Consider the following 16,809-nt stretch of genomic DNA (forward strand, 5'->3'; position numbering starts at 1 on the left):
TCTGGAGGCAAAGGCTGGTGGATCTCTGAGTTTGTGGCCAACCGTGAACATGGTCTATATAGTGAGACTTCATCTAAATAATTAATCAAAATTAAAATTAAAAAACATGTTGATTGACATCCAGAACAAATTATTTCACCTGTAGCTAAATATAGCAGTGCTGCCCCCTTTCCATGCTGAACTTTAAAATTTTTTTTCTGCACTGGCAAAGAGACAAAGGTATTGTACTTGCTGAAATTAGAGTGTAAGCCAAGGAATATTGAAGGGTCCTTTTATACTACCTCTACACTTTAATACAAATGATAAATTTGTAGCATATGCTGCGATTTTAGAAAGCATCAGGGTCCACGTCTTTCCTTCGGTGGCATTAAATCACCGTTTCCCTGAACTCAGACGTTCACCACTCATAGCTCCATGGAGATGACAAAATACAGCTCAAACACAATCCAATTCCTCTCTTCCCCAGCGTGTGAGATCTGTTTCCATGGAAACTTCATGTTGACCAGGAAATGCAAGAATACTTATATGCACACACATCTCAGAAGCAAACCCTTTTGGTGAATAACCATGATTTAATTTTAATCATTCCATTAAAATTGTTCAAATAATAGAAAAGAAATCTGTATTCTTCTAAAGCAGACACCATTCTGCAATTTCCCTTAGCTCAATGTATTAATTGAATAGAATTGGAGATTACAGGGACTTTAATTTGCCTTTTGATGAAAGCAAAATTAAATTTTAATCATTTAGGTAAATTTATTGAGTCAAAAAAGATGAAGGGTTTAGTCTACTGGGATGTGGAAAGGAGTGCAGAGAGGTATGTCAGGACTCACACTGAGAAATGGACTGCAACAGGGATGCTGACAGCCAGTGTGCTCTGGGATGCAGGAGAGAAGAGGAAAAACCAAGGTGAGAAGGTCGTGGCCTGGTGAGGGAAAGGCTCAGAGGCAGAAGTCATGCTTGCAGAACTAAGTTCTATTGGCTGAGGTGAAGGGGAGCTGACCGGCTGTGGCTAGGGCTGTGGCATGGTGAACCCTGTACCACTGACGAATTCTCAACAGCACCAGTGTTCGGTTAGGGCTCTCAGAAGCTGTGTTAAGTGATAAGAACGTAAGGGAAAGGAATAGATCATTATTTTGAGAAACAGTCCTGAAAGCAGAAAGAGAGCCAAGATGTAACTTGAAAGTGAACTGAGACGTGTGGTAGTTTTAAAGTATGTCCACAAAACTCCTTTTTAAAAGAGATGTAAATTAGTTGTACCCTATAATGTGGGTGTAGTCAATGACTTCTAGAGAATAAAACAAGGCGGCAGTGGTGACAGTGAGCACCTCTGAGAGGATCTTAAGAATGCTAGGCTTCCTTCTTGTTTGCTTTCTCAGTGTTCTTGCTCTGGGGACACCCGCTGGCATATTGTAAGGATATGCAACCGTGGACAAGGGTTCTCCAGCCCTGTTAGGCCTCCTGATGACTACAGTGCTTGGTGCTCATTGTATCTTTGTTGCAATCTCAACAGAGAGTCAAAGTCAGCAATTCCTGTGCCTAAACTATCTCATAATCCTGTGAGGAACCCTGAGGTAGTAATGGTGTTTTAATCTAATCAGCTTTGTGGTGTTTGCTATATAGAAATCCGCAGAATAGGCTAAGTGTGAAGGGATGGGATCACAGGAGAAATGGGAGTCAGAAGGTTTCAGATGAGCTGAGAAGCGGAAGTGAAACCAGATGTCCCTCATCCTTCAGTAATATAGGAAAATGGGCAGCAGTGACAGTGATTTACTCAGAGACTGGTCAGTAAGGCTCCGCTGAGATCAGAGGCTCCAGAAAAGCAAGAAAAGTGGAAGAGCTACCATGAGCTGTTACATAAAGTCTGGCAAAGTCAAGTCAGGGCAACTTAGCTCTGCTCCAGGACCCTGGAGAGGAAGCTGAGAAGGCCAACAGTGGCTCTTGCCCAACCCTGGTAGGAGCTTTGCAACAGGAAAGACAAATGAACAGAGGATTCTGAGATGCTAGCATGGTGGTGGCTGTGTGAGACTCTAGACAGGACGGTAGGGCACATGGCTGGCCAAGTAGAAGGGACAGCAAGGCATGAGATGGGTTGAGCCAAGGATATGGGAGGGTGAACTTCTGAAGCAATTGTAATCTGGGTAACACATGTCACATCTTAGTTGAGTTTTTATTGTCAAGGAAATCTTGGCTGGGCAAGCCTTGCTTCTCAGTGATATGATAAGCTCAGGGTTCCTGTGGTGGTTTGTGCATTCTTACCCCTGGAGCTGCTAGCCCACGTCTCCATTAGGCTTTGTACATTTGTTGAGGCCGTGCATGAAAACTTTTTTGAGTGTTTTCCACTCCAGTTCTTTTCCATTTTCACAATAAACACCTGATTGAGGCCAAAGATCTGCCCCTTTTGATCATCTGTGCTCCATCCTGTCTCTAAGAGCCTGGGTCTCTGGATGTTTTTAAGAAGCATTATATTATTATAAAAAGAGGGACTGTGCCTGATTGGCTCAGAATAATAACTCTAATTATGCCAACAAGAAGCAACCTTGAAATCAACCTTGGATGATTTCTCTTCAGTCTAATTTAAAAAAGAAAAAACACCAGAACAGAAAACCAGAATAATACTGGAGAGAGTGATAGAGACACTGTCTTTTGGAACATTAGGAATTGGAGGCCTCCATCTAGAGGAATCCTGATGAAGCTTAGTTCAGATGAGGACTTAAGAAGAGTATCTAGATTCTGATATTTACCAGTACAAATTATTGTTTATGTATTTTTAACTTGGTGCATTCTCTCATTATTTACCTTGGAAGGGTGGAAAAAGACCTTCTAAAGTCAGATAAAATGACTAAAGAGAAAAAGAAAGAAAAAAATACCATTAAACCATTGGACAGAGTCATCAGTTGCAATGCTATAGGTAAGCTTTGAGTCTTGTCCACTTTCACACACCCCTCTTCTTTTTTTTTGTTTTTGTTTTTGTTTGTTTGTTTGTTTTTCGATACAGGGTTTCTCTGTGTAGTCCTGGCTGTCCTGGAACTCACTCTGTAGACCAGACTGGCCTCGAACTCAGAAATCCACCCAAGTGCTGGGATTAAAAGCGTTAGCCACCACTGCCCGGCCACACTCCTCTTCTTTAGACTGTTTTTTTTTTTTTTTTTTTTTTTTTTTTTTTGCATCACAGGCCTGTCTTGAGTTCATCCTGCATCTGTAGCCCATGTGTTTGAGATTAAAGGGATGTGCCATCATGCTGAGTGAATATATGCCCTCCTATTTATATACATAGCCACATAGCAACCCCCTTTTATCCAACTCAGTTTGTATATATTGGGTAATGCATTAATGCTTAAAGAATGGTATGGTGGGGGCTGGGCTGATAGCTCAGTGGCTAAGAGACTACTTTGGCCGGAGATGGGGTTCAGCTCAAAGCAACCACATGGTGGCCTATAGAAACCTTTAACTCCAGTCTTAGGGGATCTGATGCCCTTTTCTGACCTCCACTAGCATTTTACACACGTGGTGCAACACTCACACACTCAGACACAAATATACATGTTACATATTTAAAAAAAAAAAAAAAAAGCTATGATGAGCTGAGCACTTCCGTCCTGATGTTGGAAGCGACAACTCTTGTTGATGAGCATGGTTTAAATGTTTTCTTGTACTTTGTCCTTTCTTTAAAAAGTGAAGAGAAACAGAAATGAAAGTGTTGACACCCGCGACACAGATTTCTTATGTCTAGCACAAACAAGACACATGCAGCTACCTAAGAAGAACAGAATTCAGCCATAGTCAGAAGCTAATTATAAACGAAAAGAAACCAGTGAAACAATACATCTAAGTGCGGGAACAAGGCCGGAGAGGTGGCTCAGAGATTAAGAGCACTGGCTGCTCTTCCAGAGGACCTGGGTTCAATTCCCAGCATCCAGATGGCAATTCACACCCTCTGTAATTCCAATTCCAGGAGATCCAACACCCTCTTCTGATACCAGGCACACATGTGGTACACAGACATACATGCAGTCAAAACACTCATATGCATAAGACTCAATCAATTGGACGTGAGGGTGATCTGGGTGAAGGAGTGAGTATCCCCTTCCTCACAGCTCCATGTGCATTCCTCCTGAAGCTATTTGCTCTGTTGAAGAGAAAAATAAATCAATTACATCTTAAAAATAATGTGCTGGCGCTAAATTCATGAAAACTGTGGCTGAAATAGAGATGTACTTGGAAATTTTACAATAACTTTTGGTTATAAATAATATCAGTTGTGCCAGATGGTGGTGGCATATCCCTTTAACCTAGCATTCTGTGGCAGAGGCAGGAGGATCTCTGAGTTTAAGGGAAACCCTGTCTCAAAAAAAAAAAAAAAAAAAAAAAAGCCAGGCAGTGGTGCACACCTTTAATCCCAGCACTTGGGAGGCAGAGGCAGGCGGATTTCTGAGTTTGAGGCCAGCCTAGTCTACAGAGTGAGTTCCAGGACAGCCAGGGCTACACAAAGAAACCCTGTCTCGAAAAACCAAAAAGAAAAGAAAAAAAAAAGAAAGCAAAAATATATTTTACTGACTGATAGACTTCGTTTGTTAAGGACCTCTAGAAGAGCAGCCAGCGCTTACTCACTGAGCCGTCTCTTCAGCCCGAGTTTGAAATGGGTTTCACTCTCTATCACTATCTATCTATCCCAGGCTTGTCTGGAGCTCATGATTCTCTGCCACAGCTTCCCAAGTGCTGGGATTACTGGCGTCTTCCACCATGCCTGGCCTCTGTCCATTCCTTTTAAAGAGTGGTATCCCAACACAGAATACCACTATGCTAACAAGTGCTATGTTTATGGGTTTTATTAAAAGCATTGCTTTCAATCCTGTTCTCAACAATGCCTTGCTAAATATGCTACACACATGTATTTGCTATTTCATTGGTATTAATTATTTGAATAGTAAAAGTTATGTAAAATTGGTGAATCAAATAGCTTAGATTTGACAAGCACTGCCAAGAAGTCAGCCTCTGAGGAATTTGAACACAATGGTTTACAATCTCCTGAAACTCTAGTCTCTGGGGATTCTGGCTTCCATGGGCACCAGGCACATATGTGCCTTTGCAAGGCAAAGCGCTTGCATGAATAAAATAATGAAAATTAAAAATCAACACACAGATACACACACTCGTGTATGCGCATACAACTGATACATACATGCAGGCGCACACTAGAATGAATGAAAGGTACCCAGGATTAGTCATTCAGTGGGAAAAGCAGGTTATAACAATTGTATATTTGAGTCAAAGTCAACAACTTAACAAAGAAGACCAGGCTGTGTGTGATGGTTCACACAACTGATCCCAGCATTGGGAGGCAGAGGCTGTCAGATTTCTATCAGTTTGAAGCCTGTCTGATTGTAATAGAGGTCCAGACCAGCCAGGGCTTCATAGTAAGACAATGTCACAACAAATATTAAAGAAAATATATGGAAATAGCGATGACTTTACTATTTTTATTAAAGACCATAGGGTTGTATTAGTTTACATGACATGATCTTTCTAAAATGTCACATTATATTTAGGGTATTATTTTGTTTTGTTTGAGAAATGATTTCTCTGTGTAGCCTGGCTGTCCTGGAACTTGCTCTGTAGACCAGGCTGACCTCGAACTCAGAAATCCGCCTGCCTCTGCCTCCCAAGTGCTGGGATTACAGTTGTGTGCCACCACTGCCCAGCTATATTTAGATTTTTTTTAAATACAAAACTATTAATGACTTAGTCTGTGAGCTCAAGGCCAGCCAAAGCTACATAGTAAGAAGACTGTGTCTCTAAATGAACAAAGAGTAAAGATTTTGTGGAAGTTTTAAATGCTAAGATTATCAGTGATACTTTATGAATTTTAGTCACATGACTAAAAGATGAGTTTAGTGCTCTCAAAGATGCTGAGTGCTCAGTCACTAACCACATCAAGGAATGACCTGCTGTTCTGTCACTGTGGAGGTGGCTGGTTTCAGGAGGGTCTGATAAGTGTCCAAACACAGCTGTCTGTGTCCACTAGCACTTGTGGGGTGGGAGTGGGGGTACCTGTGTAAAGGTGATAAGTGCTAATCCATCCTTCGATCTACCTTCTCTGTCTTTTCTAGTTCAGTTACCCAAACAACTGCAAGGCCATCTCATACTAGGTACATTCACACATAAATCAATAAAACTGCCTTACTGTTTATTTTGTTGATGTAACATTACTACAATTATCATCCATCATCATCATCATCACATCCTTCTAATTAACATTTGTGTGCTAGGGCTTAAAGCTAGAGTTGTATATGGCAAAAAGGCTGTCTGACACTGAGCCACACCCCCATCCTCTTGAATAATGGTAGAAATAACAGAGGCTGGGGGAAGAAAGAAAGAGACTGGTTTCCTCAAATTATAAGTTATGCAAACCAAAATTAGAAGATTTTGTTTACACAAACATAAGCTGTTAGGAAGTTGTGGTACATTGTTGTATAAATGACAAGGACTCGGGGTTGGAGGAGTGGCTTGGTGAGCAAGAGTGCTTTTATGCAAACATGAGGACCTGAGTTTAAACCCCTAGCATTCGAATAAAAAGCCAACATGGCAGAGGCAAGAAGACCTCTGTGAGTTCAAGGCCAGTCTGGTGGACAAAGTGAGTCCAGGAGAGCCAGGGCTACACAGAAAAACCCTGTCTCCTGTGTTGGGGTGGTGGAGAGCCAGCCCAGATGCCTGTGCCTGACCCCAGATCCAAGGCGCTCACTGGCCAGCCAGCCTAGCCAGAATGATGGGCTTCCAGCTCAGTGGGAGACCCTGTCTCAGGCAAAGAGGTGGCTAGAGACAGAGAATGAAGCCTCCTTCTCCGGCTCAGCCCCACACACTCACACATGTGCAATGCCACACAGGCACACACAGGCACACAGACACATACACACAAAATAAAGTGCTTATAAATGAGAGAAAGAAAGAGAGAGAGAGAGAGAGAGAGAGAGAGAGAGAGAGAGAGAGAGAGAGAGGAAGCATTAAGCAAACCTGGATTTTTCATAGATGTGTGAGGAAGAAAATGCTGGGATCAGTTTTGTAAACTGGCTAAACTACTGATGGTGCCATGGGGGGAGGGAGAAGTGGGGGGAGCGGAAACCAGAGAAATCAGATCTGGAAGAGTGGCCAATGATTTAGGCAGGATTGTTTGAACCAGAAGTTGCAAGTTCAGCTCAGGTAAAATAGTAACAATCCCATTTGAAAACAAAACCAGGAAAGTGAAAGAGATGAGTTAACTCTTGTACTAAATCCAAAGATACGTAGGTGTTTTAAAGACATTCCACAAGAAAATGGACATAGATGTCCTCTTACTACTAAAGGCTATTCATTTCATCCCAAGAGAGATTCCAGCATAAATATATGACACTGTAAACCCATTTGTCCTGCGGTGGGGCTCCGACAAAAAATACCCAGTGTCATTTGAAGGACGGACTTTGCTGAAACACATACAAGGCAAAGGCCTGCAGGAGAAGGCACAGGAGGCTTGCCGGCTTTGATGGACATACTGCAAGTGAGCATTCCAGCAAAAGACCATCCCTTGCACTTTAGTTAGAAAACTTCCTGTCCATGGTGTCTCCACCACTGTGCCAGGTCGTCTCTGCTTAGGTGCCAGTTGTCTGAGGTTATTAAGAAAACCAGCTGTCTCGTGGCCCCTAAGGGGATAGGAACTCCACAGGAAGACCAACAGAGTCAACTGACATGGACCCTTGGGGATCTCAGAGACTGCACCATCAACCAAAGAACATATGTAGCAGACGTGCAGTCTGATCTTCATGTGGGTCCTGAACTACTGGAGTGGGGGCTATCCCAAAGCTGTTGCCTGTCTGTGGGATACGTTCTTCTAGCTGGCCTGACTCATCTGGCCTCAGTGGGAGAGGATGCACTTAACCTCACAGAGACTTGATGTGCCAGGGTGGGGGTGGGGGTGGGGTGGGGGGTGGGATGGGGGTGTACACAGGGGGTTCCCCACCTGCTCAGAGGAGAAGGAGAGGGGGGACAGGGGAAGGATTGTGGCAGGAAGAGGGCAGTGAGCAGGACATAAAGTGAATAAGTAAAAGATAACAGTAATTTTTAAAAGCCAGCTGCCCGTGTCTGGCCTGCTTGCATGGCACAGCCCCTCCTGCTGCTGGGAGGGAGAGGCCACCTGCACCATGACAAACTGAATTTGAGACAAATAGGAAGGTTTCAGATAAGCCATTGTCCTGGACAATCCTAGAATTGTCTCCTGGGATCCTCTGGAGACTATTCCGTCTATTTCACCGTTGATCCTATCAACCGTACCAACTTCTAATACAGAAAAATTAAATACTGTTAAATTAAAGATTTTATTTTTATCTTAAAAATTAGGATATCTGTTTCTGTCAGAAATTCTTTGTAGTTTTAGTAGCGTTTGCAGGACTTTTATGATGATTTAAGCAAAATTTATTTTAAGGGTTGGCATTTAATTAAAATTGTTAAATATTCTTTCCCTTCTGAGGCCTCTGGAGTCTCTCCACCTATTTTGGTACGTATTTACCGCCCTAGCTGGAGAGAAAATCAAGTGGAGGTGAACAGTTAGTTAGCTAAGGAGTCAAACCTGTTCTGCCACCATGGAAATCACGCTTCGGGAGTGGAGGCCACTCCTGCTTCCGGAAGGCTGACGAACGGTGTACGATGTGGACTGGAGAGACGTGCTGGAGAGACTGGGTTTTCTGACGGTGCGGTGGCTGTGATGTATCCTGCAGTCTGCACCTACTATTGCAGCAGGAAGATGGGCAGGGGCGGGGTGGGAGCCTGGTGAACCACATGCAGATGAGGGCTGAGGCAAGGGCTTATGACAGGGCTATGTACCACGTGGACCGGTTAGGCTTATGACTTTTAAGATTAGGGTGAGGCGTATATAAACAGGGAATGTGAAAACTCGTTCACCCCAGGATACGGCTGTATGGCTCCAGGGAAGTACCCAAATGTATTTGGAGACCGTTAGTAGCGGGATCGATTACCTTCTTTGTCAGTTTCTGCTCCCTAAGCTGAGTTCGGTCGCCTGTACCTCCTCCTTATCTCAAGGGTATCTACCTCCCCTCCATTCTCATGCATTCCCAGTTACAGTGACCTTGCTCAGAAATCCTTCAGTCGTCTTTGGACTCCAGATGCTCACAAGTTCAAAGGGTCACCCAGAGGTTGGCTCAGAATTTTCTTTTAGTCCCTCCCAATCACTCTTAGTGTGGTCATCTGTCTCCCTTCTGGGAGGTCATACGCACTCATAGGGTCGTTTTGTTGGAGTTCCTGGCAGACTTTTGCTAATTTTCAGGCCTCCACCTTACTACAGAACAGGCCCCTGGAGTCTCTGCTCGTCTTCCGTCACAGCCCGACCAATGCCATCCTGGATCCACCCACGAGGCTCCCTGAGGGCTAAGGCATATGCTTCGAATGTGCCAGGCACGGTGGCACAGGTCTCTCAGAGCAGAGATCTAACTTTTCTCTTGGGGCTGTGGATTTGGGACAGGGTCTTCTGTGGCCCAAGGAGGCCAGTAGCTGGTCTACACGGAGACACAGAACTCCTGACCCCCAGCTGGGATGATAAATCCCAGTTTACAGCTGGGAAATCAAATCCAGGTTCTTTGGTATGCTAAGGTGGGACAGACCCGCATTGTTGATCTCAGTACTAGAGGCAGGACAGAGTTCAGGCTAGCCTGGCCACAGAGCAAGACATCTCCAGGGCCAAGGTCCAGGGACAAATAAAATACTACATTTGAAATATTTTTAGCTTCCAGAAAAAAAAAATCTATGCAGTTATTAAAAAAAAAAAACTTTTAGGTTTGTTAATTTTGTGATCACAGGGGCCTTGGTTCAATCTATAAACGTGACTTGTGATGGTTAAATGTGGCCCAATTTAAATACTCCCCACTTGTTCCCGAGAAGCTCAGTAACATCTGGTGAGACCTCAGGTCACAGACCAGTCCTGTGCTATCCCTGGTGGTAATGCCTCTAGTTGGTGAATACTAACATTTTATATTCTGTCTGCAAGTCAGGATGAAGTCTGATAGTACAGGATAGAAAACAAACTATTGTCAAGTGTGGCTCTGCCACCCCTCTGCTCATGAATCTGATTTTTTAGGAGCGTGTGTGTCTCTCCTCAACCCTCAACCCCAAGTCAGGATTTCTCTGTGTATCTCTAATTGTTCTGGAACTTGCTTTGTAGACCAGGCTGGCCTCAAACTCAGAAATCCACCTGCCTCTGCCTCCTCAGTGCTGGGAGTAAAGTTATGTACCACCACACCTGACTCGTAGAATTTTTTTTTTTTTATTCTTTTCGAATTTCACATCATCATGCACCTCAATCCCACTCATCTCCCCCGCCCATCATACCTGCCCTCCACCCTTGCAGCCTCCCCCTCAGTAGGGAAAAAAGTCTCGTTGTGGAAGCTGTCGTGTGTCACAGTGTGTCCACAGCACACCCTTTTGTCCACACTTCTTTGCTTGCAAACGTTTATTGCAATGACTCGGTCAGGAGTTTAAGGCCAATTTCAGGGACATATCAAGTCTAAGTCTAGTCTAGGTCACATTGGCCCCTGTTAAAAACAAAACAAAACCAAAACAAAAAACCAACCAAATAAACAAAACAAAATACAAAATAAAGACAAAACATACCCTCTCCTCGGGGTTTGGGGGGACCTGGCTTCTTTGGGAGGTCACCATGTGAAGAAATAAAGGAACTAAGAAGCAAAGGAGGAAAAGTCAAGGAGAGTCCTTTTACAGAGCAGGTCACCACTTGGGAATCTGCAGCTACATCTGGTGGATAGCCTCTAGGGAATCCTGTAGGAGGCCTCTCAGAATTGTCCCTAAATGGGCAGCTGGGCCACTTACCCAGTAGCTCCCATACCATCCCTCACTGGTGAAGGGCTCCCAGGGGACCTGGATCCCAGTTCAACCTGCTGAATGAGTCCTTGGGCTATAGAGGAAGCCAGGCAATCGCAGGCAGGGGGTTTATAAGAAGCAAGCAGGCGTGAGATGGAGCCATCAGCATACAGAGACTGTTCACTGTGGCTGCAAGTCAACTCAGGAGTAGGCCAAGGCCAACAACAGCCTCTGCCGTTAATTCTCCCAAACTCATTGCTTTCCAAATCCAAATTCAGTAATCGACAAACTTTGTCTTTGGATGCATTAATTCCTCAAACAATTCACATTCAAAGAAAGCCTTTTAATATTACCTTTGAAATGTATCTAGAATCCAAATATGTCTTGCTGTCTTCCCATTATAACTTCCAATCTGCTATCACCTCCTCCTTGGATAATTGTATCTACCTCTTTAACGGTCTCCTAAGCAACAGCCAGAATGACCACTCTTTGGTTAAGAGCACTGACGGCTCTTCCAGAGGTCCTGAGTTCAATTCCCAGCAACCACATGGTGGCTCACAACCATCTGTAATGGGATCCCAAGCCCTTTTCTGGTGTGTCTGAAGACAGTGATAGTATATTCACATATATAAAATAAATAATTCTTCAAAAAGATAGAACAATGACTTTCATATCAGGACTGGAGCATTTTTTTCAGCTGTGCATTGCATCCTCGGGGTCTTTGTTTTTCTTTTACAACAGGGTCTGACCTACCCCGTCTGGCCTTAAGCTCTCAGGGGCTGATATTACAAGTATGCACCACAATGCCCAGGCTTACGCAGTGCTACAGCTCAAAGCCAGAGCATCGATGTTTTCTCTACCATCTGAGCCAAATCCCTAGCGCATAGTCAGTCAGTCAGAGGCTTATTAATCCAGGCTGGCCTCAAACTTGTTACTTAGTCAAAGCTAGTCTCAACTCCCATCCTCCTGTGCCCAGTGCTGGCCTGGGAATTTTATTTTATTATTTGTGTGCTTATTTATTTATTTGTTTATTTATTTATTTGTTTATTTATTTATTTATTTATTTATCCAGTTTTGGCCTGTACTGATTTATTTGTTTATTTGTTTGGTTTTTTGAGACAGGGTTTCTCTGTGTAGCCCTGACTGTCCTGGAACTCACTCTGTAGACTAGGTTGCCCTCAAACTCAAAGATCTACCTGCCTCAGCCTCCTAGGGTGCTGGGATTAAAGGCATGTGCCACTAATACCTGGCTGTTGTTTTTTAAAGCATACAAGTGTCAGTGGTTTTAAATATAAAAGATACTGAACATATTTAATAGGATTTACTCTAAAGTCTCAAAAATCTCTGTGTTTTACTAGATCTTACTGGATCTGTTGGTCACAGAATTTGTAAGCCAGGCACAGTAGCAGTAGTCTTGTTACACTATGGAGAACACCATTCTCCATAAAAGGCTTTTGGACTTCTTTAAGACGTGAACGATTCCAGATCTGGGCAGAGAAACATAAGCTGATCCCTTGAAACTCTCATTGTGCCTGAAGGTAAGGAAGTGGGCCAACTGGTGGGGAGCCAGTTTATGGGACCTCACGCTGGCCCAAATTAGGACAATTTGAGCATAACTCTAAAAATTTAATGATGGTAATAATTATAACACACCAAATAAACGAATTCATCAGTCATAATGATACATCACCTAAAAGAAGTAGGAAGCCCTTTAGGGACTGCTGTCTAACACAGAGCGGATAAACAATTAAGAAAATGGCCACTGGATAAGCCCCAATATCACAACATATTCAGGGATGATCATTCAGGAATATTAAATCAGGAATATTAAAACTACTGGTGAAGAAGCTTTTGGAAGCAGATAGTCATAATATTAAAGCACTACTCACAGACTCATGCCCTGCCTCATAGTTACCATAAAGGGATAGTGAGGACTTTACAGCACATTAGGTGACAGGAACACTTAAGCAATCAAATGTAGTATCAACCACCCGTGCCTCCTCACAGAAGGTTATCACAGAGTACATACACTGTCAAGGCACCACTTTTGCCCGAGCTGAATACAGAAATGCAAGTAAATGAAGTAAGACATTGTTTGGGACAACTGGGTGAACTGAAGGTGGACTCTGAGACAGAAGTGTTTCATCAATGTTAGTTTTGGACCATGGTAGTCATCCAATCCTTAGTACCAAGAAAAGATTTTTTTTTAGGCATTATAATGGCAATGTGAACTGAAAGAGGGTCTGTCTGGAGACTGTTCCACCTGGGTATCCATCCCATGTGCAGTCACCAAAGATAGACGCTGATGTGGATGTCAGGAAGTGCATGCTGACAGGAGCCTGATATAGCTGTCTCCTTAGAGGTTTCCACAGCTTGACATGTTCAGAGGCGGATGCTCACAGCTAACCATTGAACTGATCATGGGGTTCCCAATGGAGGAGTTAGAGAGAAGACTGAAGGAGCTGAAAGGGTTTATAACCCAAGGGGGAGAGCAACAATACCAACCAACCAGAGCTCCCACGGTCTAAACCACGAGCCTGGGAGCACATAGGGAGGAACCCATGACTCCAGCTGTATATGTAGGGGAGGATGGCCTTGTTGGGCATAGGTAGGAGAGGAGGTTTTTGGTCCCATGAAGGCTGGATGCCCCAGTGTGGGGGAATTCCAGGGCAGGGAGGTAGGAGTGGGTGGGTGGGGGCACACCCTCATAGAAGCAGGAGAAGAAGAGATGGGATGGAGGTTCCTGGGTAGAGGGCAATGGGGAAAGGGGATAACATCTGAAATGTAAATAAAATAGCCAATAAAAATATATAAAAATAATGGCAATGTTGTTGTATAGAAGACAAAGAATTTAGGTATAAAATATGATTAAGCAAATTACTGTCAAATCATTCAGGGAATAAAAGTATGAGTGTTCAGGTCAGGGATGTAGATCATTGGTAGAGCAACATTTGCTTATCATAAAGAAAGCTCTTGCTCAAGGTGAAAATTGTGTGTGTGTGTGTGTGTGTGTGTGTGTGTGTGTATGTGTGCTTGTGTGCTCGTGAGCTTGCATGTGTGTATGTGTACAGTGTGTGGTGTGTATGTATGTGTATGTGTGCACATGTATGGGTGTATGGATGTATGTGTATGGTTGGTGTATGTGTGTGCATGTGCATATGTATGTGTACATGTGCGTGTGTGTGTATGTATGTATGTGTGTGTGCATATGGATGTGTATGTGTGTATGGTGTGTGGTTGGTGTGTGTGTATGTGTATGTGTGTGCTTGTGTGCTTGCATGTGTGTATGTGTACAGTGTGTGGTTGGTGTATATGTATGTGTATCTCTGCACATGTATGGGTGTATGTGTATGTGTGTATGGTGTATGGTTGGTGTGTATATGTGTGTGCATGTGCGTATGTATGTGCGTGTGCATGTGCATGTGCGCGTGCGTGTGCGTGTGCGTGTGCGTGTGTGTGTGTAGATTCTATAAACCTTTGGAATTTTTTTTTATTCTGTTTGGTGATGAAGATCAAACCCAGGACCTTGGGCATGCTAGGCAAGTGTTCTACCCAAGCTATGCCCCCGACACTGAAAATTTTTATACAGAGTACTTCTACTCAAGATTATGAGCAAACTTCCAGACTGTAGTGACTGAGAGATGATGCTGTGGTGTTTCCCTGGCTTGTGTCCTTCTTGCCTGCCTATGGGCTGGATATGAGACTCCAGACACAATCTGAGCTACTGTAAACAAATGGAATAGGTTCTTACACAGGAAGCTGGAGAGCAGTCCTCTGGTGTGCACTGAAACTCTCCCCTATGACTCTGCTCTTTCCGTAAAACAACACTCCCAGGTGACTCTGAAAGTAAGGCAGGTGCCACTGACCTTTCAAGCCAATTCCACTTCCTCAGATGAACTGAGATTTTTAAAAAACCTTAAGGGCTTAATGACAGGAAAAACTAGACCCAGCAGCAACAGAAAATCGTAGCCTGTAGCATCCTTGTGAGAGAGGGAAACTGAGGCAGAACACAGTTCATCTCCACAGCTGTGACAGTAACACAGTCACAAAATCTCACCAAACTGTGGAAGGTTGAAGTCCTGAAAATTTGATATGTAAAGAATAACAAGAAGACTGAGTTCCACAGAATTAAATGTGTCCATATTGATAGCGTTAACGAACCATTGTATCTTGAACTTTCTTGAGATCAGGAGTAGACAGGCTAACCCAGACTGGCCTGGATTTTAATATATAACCTAGGGTGCCTTGGACTTGCAGCAACTCTTCTGCCCCAGCCACCTTAAGTGCTGGGATTACAAAAGAGTTGAGCATTATGTCTGGAGGGCTGACGGTTCCCTCCTGCCCTCCTGCCCTACAGCTTCCTCCTTGGATGGCTTCCATTTCTCGGCCACACAGCTTTCAGAACATGGCCTGTAGGGTGGCAAATGGCCATCATAGTTTCTTCCACCCTGCAGCACAATGAGAGTTTGCCTTTGCTGCAAACCATGCCACACTCTTCCTTTTCTCTGTTGGGTTGCCCGCACATATGCAGGGTACCAGCTACATTCAACCCACCGCCTTCTGAGAACCTTCCTTTCCCCCTGGATATAACAATGACTCCCCTCCCACAGTGACGGTTAGCATTCTAAGCTCTGCCCCTCAGTTACCTGGCAACAGCCAGTTATGCCTGACTCACTATAAAAGTGGCTGCTTGCCTCTCCCCTCTCTCTCTTGCTCCTCTCTTGTTCTCCCACTCTCACCCCATTCCTTCCCCCCCCCCTTTCCATGTGCTCATGGCATGGCTGGCCTCTACTTCTCCTCTCTCCTCTCCTCTCTCCCCCCTCTCTCTCTCCTCCCTCCCCCTCCCTCTCCCCTCCCCCTCTCCCCTCTCCTCTTCTCTCTCTTTTTCTCTCTCTCTCTCTTCTGCCTTTCTCTGCCTCTACTACCCTCTTGTCTTCCCTCCCCATGCCCTGAATAAACTCTATTCTATTCACGTGGTCCCTCAGGGGGAAGGGATGTCTCAGCACGGGCCCCTTTCCCCACATTTCACCACACCTCTGTAAGACATATCCCTTCCTCTCTTTATCTTTTTTTTTTTTTTCAGATTTATTTATTTTAAGTATATGAGTACACTGTAGCTATCTTTGGACACACCAGAAGAGGGCATCAAATCATATTACAGATGGTTGTGAGCCACCATGTGGTTGCTGGGAATTGAACTCAGGACCTCTAGAAGAACAGTCAGTGCTTTTAACCACTGAGCCATCTCTCCAGGCCTCTCTCTATCTTTTTATAAACACATCACTGACCCTTACAAACAGTTCCCCAGGAAGAGGAGGGCATGCTCTTTAGTGATAATGCAAAGTGAACAGACTATTTGAGCCAGGCCTCAGTGCTGGCTTCTGTGTTGCTATCCTTTGAATGGAACTATTACAGCCTGGCCTCAGCACTTGTCTCCATGCTGGTTTCCATGTTGATGTCCTGTTTGTGGTTCCAGCCTCAGAGTTAATGTAGACCAACATCACAGACACCGTGGGAACTTAGAAATGATACCTCAAACCATATGTGAAACACAGAGTTGGCTACATCTCCTGAGTTAAGAACCCTATTCTGCTGCTTAATGAAAACTCACTTTCTCAAGAAGGAAGGAGAAAAAGAGAAAGGGCTGAAAGGGACAAGCTGCTGTCTTCCCTTCCAAGGATTTCCCAAACCTCCTTCCTTCTGGCTGAAGTGATATTATGTAATATGTCCACCTGGCTGTAAGGAAAGCAAGGAAACTGAGGGTCTTTTCCTTTTTCACTGAGCACATAAAAACAAAGTAAGAGGACCCAGCCATTAAGAGCCCTAGCTGCTCCTCCAGAGGACCGAGATTCAATCCCAGCACTTTCTCAGAGGGTGACAACTGTCTGCAGCTCTAGTTCTGGAGAATCCGATGCCCTCCCCTGAGAGCACTACATTGCATGTGCAGCACAG

General features: G+C 44.1%; 1 long non-coding RNA gene across 5 annotated transcripts in view; it reads left to right on the forward strand.

The window, feature by feature from the left end:
• LOC143443032 (uncharacterized) overlaps nucleotides 1–16,809 on the forward strand; it is a 53,293-nt gene that overhangs the window by 17,528 nt on the left and 18,956 nt on the right. The window contains exons 5-6 of one of the 5 annotated variants that reach the window (XR_013111716.1): nucleotides 2,808–2,911; nucleotides 3,677–4,312. The exons of 3 other annotated variants lie outside the window; for them this stretch is intronic. This is a non-coding gene — a long non-coding RNA (uncharacterized LOC143443032). Of the gene's footprint in view, nucleotides 1–2,807; nucleotides 2,912–3,676; nucleotides 4,313–16,809 lie in introns of those variants that run through there. One more of the 5 variants, XR_013111714.1, reaches the window with a different exon arrangement.

Source organism: Arvicanthis niloticus, chromosome 7 (genome assembly GCF_011762505.2).
Source record: "Arvicanthis niloticus isolate mArvNil1 chromosome 7, mArvNil1.pat.X, whole genome shotgun sequence".
Lineage (NCBI taxonomy): Eukaryota > Metazoa > Chordata > Mammalia > Rodentia > Muridae > Arvicanthis > Arvicanthis niloticus.